The sequence below is a fragment of the Aulonocara sp. 'chitande type north' Nkhata Bay genome, linkage group LG19 (genome assembly GCF_057382095.1).
Source record: "Aulonocara sp. 'chitande type north' Nkhata Bay isolate Kocher_YH1m ecotype deep benthic linkage group LG19, A_spYH_male_GT1.1, whole genome shotgun sequence".
Lineage (NCBI taxonomy): Eukaryota > Metazoa > Chordata > Actinopteri > Cichliformes > Cichlidae > Aulonocara > Aulonocara sp. 'chitande type north' Nkhata Bay.
The window spans coordinates 20407347-20414787 of NC_141362.1; the positions used below are offsets into that span (position 1 = coordinate 20407347).

The 7441-nt window shown below is 38.8% G+C and overlaps 2 long non-coding RNA genes across 3 annotated transcripts in view; both read right to left on the reverse strand.

Annotated features, from left to right (window-relative positions):
• LOC147306889 (uncharacterized) overlaps positions 1 to 1311 on the reverse strand; it is a 107065-nt gene extending 105754 nt beyond the window's left edge. The window contains exon 1 of the long non-coding RNA XR_015126371.1: positions 1100 to 1311. This is a non-coding gene — a long non-coding RNA (uncharacterized LOC147306889). The remainder of the gene's footprint in view (positions 1 to 1099) is intronic.
• Positions 1312 to 3281: 1970 nt separating this feature from the next.
• On the reverse strand, positions 3282 to 5406 carry LOC147306892 (uncharacterized). 2 transcript variants are annotated; one of them, XR_015126430.1, is made up of 4 exons: positions 5097 to 5406; positions 4832 to 4974; positions 3966 to 4130; positions 3282 to 3888 (listed from the first exon to the last, which is right to left on the reverse strand). It is a non-coding gene; the product is annotated as an uncharacterized LOC147306892 (long non-coding RNA). The 2 variants fall into 2 exon arrangements; XR_015126429.1 differs by having other exon boundaries at positions 4832 to 5403.
• Between the last annotated feature and the right edge of the window lie 2035 nt (positions 5407 to 7441).

Sequence of the window (7441 nt, forward strand, 5' to 3'; positions counted from 1 at the left end):
ATGTACCCTTCCTCTTAACCCGTGACAGCTGGGACAGACTCCATCCTCCTCCCACAGCCCAGAATTTGATAAGTGGAGAAAGACGCATGGATGAATTGTAGTTCCTTATGTTTTTGTTATTTCAATCTTTCAGTTCTGGGCTTCTGTTGCGGAGGTACTTAGGTTAATACAGCTAAAACTGCGAGAGGGTTGTTAGATTATTTACACAAGTTAGCCAATAGAACCTGCTCAGCGCTATGTTTGAAACTGTCCAAAGATATACTCGCTAGGTTAACGGATAATTCTAAAGTGCCTGCTGGTGTGATGGTAAATGGTTTTATTTAATATATATATATATATATATATATATATATATATATATATATATATATATACATACATACATACATACATATATATATATATATATATATATACATATATATACACATATATATACACATATATATATATATATATATATATATACATACATACATACATACATACATATATATATATATATATATATATATATATATATATATATATATATATATCTTAGTCTTTTAATAATAACAATAATAATATTAAAAATTAATTATAGAGTATGCAAGCATGAGAAAGCTGAGCCAAGGGTAAAGGAGACTTCATGCATTGAATACATAAACTTCACTGACTTGAAATAAAGAAGAAGTTTTTAATTTATGAGAGGAAAAAACTCTACGAGAAGGATCCAGCGGTTGAATTTCTGCAGTAAAACGCTTGTTTCCCGAGATGGAAAATGATGGCCTAGTTGGAAAACTGTGAAAATTCCAGTTGCTAAGAGGGACAAACATTAAAATTTTGGCGCTTGGATCCACTTCATCTTTAAAAGCTTATTTGAGTTGTTTACTTCACTATAATGCTGGATCATGGTGTTTCATTAGAACTAGCAAAAGCAGCATAAGTGCCGTAAGCGTCCACCTATTTTTATTTTAATTAATAAGACGTGTCATTGTGGTATTTTAATGTCCGTTTCATCAGTCTGAAACAGCACATTAAAGCTTACTGCTAAAGTTTCACCTGTTTCTCACTGTCTCTACCAACTCATGTCAACTTTGGGGAGTGCTCTGCTTACCTTTTTCTTTTCCTCAGTTTTCCTCCTTCTCTCCTTCTTTCCTTTCGTTAATGGGTGGGCTAAACCATTCGGCTTCATTTGTAAGGGGTGGAGTGGCGTCAGAGAGGCTCCGTTAGTTTTTGGAATCAAGCTCAGTCACCAGAGTTATTCGAAAAAGTTAATTATGACACTAATTACTTAGGAATACAAAAATTGCAAATAAATATACAGCTTTTATTCGACGCTGTCCAGGATCCATGCCACCACTGGGGCCCTAAGTTGTCTGCTTGTGACCCCAAAAGCTAGGCTAGGTTAAGTGCCAAGACATCAAAGGTGATAATGCGCATGTGCAGCTAGCAAGAAAGGCACTTGTGGATGTGTACAGAATATTGAATCATGATTTTCAGTCAGGTAAAGACCTTCTTTGTACCTGACAAAGGGCTTAAGAGATAAATACTTAAATCAATAAAACAGTTTTTATAAAAATCACAGATGCCCTTCAAAAACGTCAAGTTAAAATCGCGTAATTGTTTGTTTGTTTTGTTTTAATAATTAGCTCAAATGCAATTCAGTGCAAAAGTCTCTTATTTCTCTAGGAAAAGGGGAAGTAGATACTACCGTAGATGGAAATAGAGTATATAAGGCAAATATTTGATGTGCTGCATTGTTTTTTTATTAGAACTTCAGTAAAAACCTTTATTCTTCAACCCATCCTGAGCTCTCTTAGACAGTTGTCTAGTAATTTCTTGAAGTAGTCTTCAGGAATAGTTCTGCAGGCTTCCTAAAGCACATTCAAAGCTCTTCCATTGTGTGTTTTTCTATCTAGGTATGCTTTGAATGCATTGCCAGTGTGCTTGGGATAATTGTAATAGTGAAATGAAGCTGCTGTCAATCAGATGCTTTCCAGATGGTACTGCACAGTGTTCACACTATTCTGTGTTTATAATTAAATCTTGACCCGATCTCCAACACCACTGGCTGAAATGCAGACCCAAACCGTGACAGCACCTCCACCGTGTTTTACAGATGACTATAGACACTCACTGTTGTACCTCTCACCTCTGACGTCCTCTGATTTCAAAATTATTTGTAAAACTGAATACCGTTCAGTCCTGTTTGTTAATGTGTACTGAGCATAGCCGTTTGCTATACACTTCCAGCTGGAATTCTTGCATTTACTGAACTGGATGTGGAGACGTTAACAATGTAATCATCAGCAATTAAACTGCATGACAACATTTTTCAAAGATTTTATAGTAAAACAAAACAAATCTAGATGTTTATAATATCAGGACAGACGGTGATATCAGGGATTCTTGAGTTCAGAAACAAAAGGACTCTGGAGGATATGTGGGGGGAAAAAAAGAGATGTGTGGAAACCATTAATTTACTGGACCCACGAAGGGCTATCCCAGATCATGGTGGTATCCTGGCGACAGAGGCTTCCTGCAGTCGCCTTCGCAGGAACAATGACTCACTGATTCTACATCTTCCTCTCCGCCCTCTCTCTGTCTCTCTCTATGGACATGAGCTGCTACTGTAAGTCACAGAAAATAACATCTGCATGAATGGAGCCAGGGAAACTGTGACTCACAGAAAACGTGACGCTCAGACAGTAGGAGGAACACAAATACAGTTTGCTGAGTTTACCTGGAGGCGAAAAACTTGATATGCATGAGAGCAGATGTACAGTATTCTCATAGAGGCATCATCTGAATGAGCTCAGAATTAGAAGCCAGACAGCTCTTAAATGCTGCCTTAATAATTTATATGAATCACAGGATCAGCACAGTTTTTTGTTGTTGTGGCAGGATGTAATGTCCTCCTGCACTCAGAAAAATAAAGGTGCCAACTGGAACCAAAAGTGGTTCTTTAGACTGATGCCATAGAAGAACCTTTTTTGGTGCCACAAAGAACCTTTCAAACAATGGTTCTTTGAAGAACCATTTCTTTCAGTGGTTCATTGAAGAACCTTTAAAGGTGCCCCAAAGAACCATCAAGAAATGGTTCTTTGGGGCTTTAAAATGGTTTTTTTAAAGAACCATTTTTAAAAAGGTCTTTCAAATGGTTCTTTAAAAGAACCATTTTAAAGAACCTTTTTTGAGTGGTTCTTTAAAAAAAACCATTTTAAATCTTTCAAAATAAAATGCATCATAAATTGAATTTGAGTAGGGTAAAATAAATACGAGCACAGCATAGACATATATTAATGGTTTATTGTCATTTTGTAGTTACCAAAAGACAAAAAGGCATTTTAACCCTCAGCACAACATCACTACTAATACATGTCACATATTAGTGTTTTAAACAGTAATAATTAAATATATTTGCTATACTATAAATAAATATATATAAATACTATAGCTACAGATAACACAACAAATAATACATGTATTGTTTAATTAATAAAACATCAGAAAGTGATAAAACACATTAGAAATAGCAATAGCTTCATAACAGACCAATAAATCAACACATTTTCATCAGCAGATGTTTGCATGTTCAGTAAAAATATTTCAACAAGTTTATGATTAAAATTATCAATGAACTTCAGCCTTACGCTATGTAATGTACGTTTCATGTTGTACTCATGGTCCTTTGTTAGTTCAGTTTAGGATAATGTCTCTGACGTATGTATCATATCAAATATATGTCATATCAAAACAAGCCCACACCTGCAGTTGTTTCAGTTTTTCACTGGTGTTTCCTGTCAGCTGGTCAACCTCACTCAGGCAGACATCCATATCAGCCAACCAAACGACAAGTTCCTCCCTTTGTGCTTCAAACCCCTCCCACTCTGAGACAAGGAGCTGAAAGAGAGAGAAAAGAGTCAATTATAAAGAAGAGAGAGAAGTGAAACCCTCCTCAGAAGGTCTGACTCGCATACCTGCAGTTGACCTGTGATGGACTCCTGTTTGGCGTTCACGTCATCCCTCGTTGTTGCCAACAGCCGAGTCTGCAGGGTGCCCTGGAAGAGCTGAGTTAATGTTCGACTCGTCCTGGTCAGGCTCTCCAGCTGGATGAGCCGAGGTCTCCCCTCTCACCGCTGCCTCTGAACACAGAAACACAAATTTCATCTGAAGCAGGAGGTGCAGATTTTTTGTGCTATTCTTTTCTAAATTCAGGCTAGATCACGTGGAGGTATTTGGAAAACTTTTTTGGCCAGTGGACGACTGTTGTCTTGCAGAAAGTCAAATCAAACATATGCGATACACAATTAATTCACAAGAACACATTATAAAAAATAAATCCAGTTCTTGCCTGATTTCAAGTGAAATCTGCATCAAAACAGGGTGACAGAAGTAAAACGAATGCACAAAGCCTCACTTTGTAAAAGCCTGCTATTACAGTTCTCCTCTATGCAGACGACTTTCCTGTTTTCAAGGCACAACTTGGATCTGCTGTACGAATCTTATGAATACACACTAAATGAAACAATAGTGTGCATGACTCCAGATTCTGATCCCTCATCCTAATATGGTCCCAACATAGCAACAGCAAGAAAGCAAATGTTGAGGCTTCAAAATACAAAGTCCATAAACCAATGGCTGACATGGGTTTTATCATAAGGGTGATAAATATACAGATTTCAGTCTGTCTTAGAGATTTGATGTTCATTTACCTGCAGATGCACTATACGTACCTGCTCCATGGTTTTTCACAACATTTTGCACATCACTATTTAATACAGGAAGTAGGTGAACTAAAACAAGTCATCTTTCTTTGTGAGAGGACCATATTAATGAAACAAACCTCATCATAGGGAGCCCTAAAGATGCTCCTGCTGCTTCTCTTCCTCCTCATCCTAAGCTTCCTTCTCCTTGTCCTCGCCTTCCATCCAATTGTAATTCAACCTAATTGTGTTTCTCCCCCTCCTCTTCCTCATTTTGTTGGAGCTGTGAACACAATTAATGTGAATCTGGATTAATTTGTGCAAACAAGAAAAATCTACAGCTTTTTGGTCAGAGGTGCTCTTGTGATTTAAGCCGGGTAGAGTAGATTTATCTGTTGATGCTACCTGCTTCAGCTCTGGCTGCTGAGTGATATTTACACCCTGGCTGGATTACAAACTTTAACCATGTGCTGAACTTTGGCCCAGCGTTGATACCTCTTGTTAGTATAACGACCTCTTCTTAGCTTGTATGTATGATGGTGGATAAATGAAATATAAAAAAAAATTAACTATATTACAAAAGAACATCTATCTTGGAAACATCAAATGACCGGAGCATAACTTGTCAACTAGTCCGAAACTAAGTTATGCAGGAACAGTCAAAGACACCTTCTCATGTCACATTTCTATTCATTTCTATATAATTTGATTAGACAATAAAGAGTCATCTAATCTAATTATTCATTCAAAACTCTTATGCATAGCTGCATTTTATACAGCTCATACAGAATTCAAAGTACAGGTTCATGTGAGTATTTAATGTACGGCTCAGATCTACAGAATTGAAGCAGCTGATCTGATCTTACAGAATTGAAGCAGATGCTTCCCCCATGGGGGAAGCATCTGCCATCAGGTAGAGTGGCTTTGGCAGTCTCAGTCGATTTGTTTTTACAAACTACATCTGCCTGCTGTTATAGATGTACAGAAGAAACACTCCACTACAGCTGTTTGATATAGGACTTTTAAGACTGATACCAATACCGATATTTGTGGTTTACAAATCCAAAATTCTGATATGTCGTCTAATTTTTTTTAGGAAAACTAACTAACTACTTTTTTACACTCTGCTAGGGCCCAGTTGATGTACCAGGGGAGCCGATATATATCGGTTGAAATGAGCTATTTGCTCATATACAGTGGGGCAAAAAAGTATTTAGTCAGCCACCGATTGTGCAAGTTCCCCCACCTAAAATGATGACAGAGGTCAGTAATTTGCACCAGAGGTACACTTCAACTGTGAGAGACAGAATGTGAAAAAAAAAAAAAAAAAAATCCATGAATCCACATGGTAGGATTGGTAAAGAATTTATTCGTAAATTAGGGTGGAAAATAAGTATTTGGTCAATAAGAAAAATACAACTCAATACTTTGTAACATAACCTTTGTTGGCAATAACAGAGGTCAAACGTTTACTATAGGTCTTTACCAGGTTTGCACACACAGTAGCTGGTATTTTGGCCCATTCCTCCATGCAGATCTTCTCGAGAGCAGTGATGTTTTGGGGCCGTCGCCGAGCAACACGGACTTTCAACTCCCGCCACAGATTTTCTATGGGGTTGAGGTCTGGCTAGGCCACTCCAGGACTTTCAAATGCTTCTTACGGAGCCACTCCTTTGTTGCCCGGGCGGTGTGTTTTGGATCATTGTCATGTTGGAAGACCCAGCCTCGTTTCATCTTCAAAGTTCTCACTGATGGAAGGAGGTTTTGGCTCAAAATCTCACGATACATGGCCCCATTCATTCTGTCCTTAACACGGATCAGTCGTCCTGTCCCCTTGGCAGAAAAACAGCCCCATAGCATGATGTTTCCACCCCCATGCTTCACAGTAGGTATGGTGTTCTTGGGATGCAACTCAGTATTCTTCGTCCTCCAAACACGACGAGTTGAGTTCATACCAAAAAGTTCTACTTTGGTTTCATCTGACCACATGACATTCTCCCAATCCTCTGCTGTATCATCCATGTGCTCTCTGGCAAACTTCAGACGGGCCTGGACATGCACTGGCTTCAGCAGCGGAACACGTCTGGCACTGCGGGATTTGATTCCCTGCCGTTGTAGTGTGTTACTGATGGTGACCTTTGTTACTTTGGTCCCAGCTCTCTGCAGGTCATTCACCAGGTCCCCCCGTGTGGTTCTGGGATCTTTGCTCACCGTTCTCATGATCATTTTGACCCCACGGGATGAGATCTTGCGTGGATCCCCAGATCGAGGGAGATTATCAGTGGTCTTGTATGTCTTCCATTTTCTGATGATCGCTCCCACAGTTGATTTTTTCACACCAAGCTGCTTGCCTATTGTAGATTCACTCTTCCCAGTCTGGTGCAGGTCTACAATACTTTTCCTGGTGTCCTTCGAAAGCTCTTTGGTCTTGGCCATGGCGGAGTTTGGAGTCTGACTGTTTGAGGCTGTGGACAGGTGTCTTTTATACAGATGATGAGTTCAAACAGGTGCCATTCATACAGGTAACGAGTGGGGGACAGAAAAGCTTCTTACAGAAGACGTTACAGGTCTGTGAGAGCCAGAGATTTTCCTTGTTTGAGGTGACCAAATACTTATTTTCCACCCTAATTTACGAATAAATTCTTTACAAATCCTACCATGTGAATTCATGGATTTTTTTTTCCACATTCTGTCTCTCACAGTTGAAGTGTACCTCTGGTGCAAATTACTGACCTCTGTCATCATTTTAG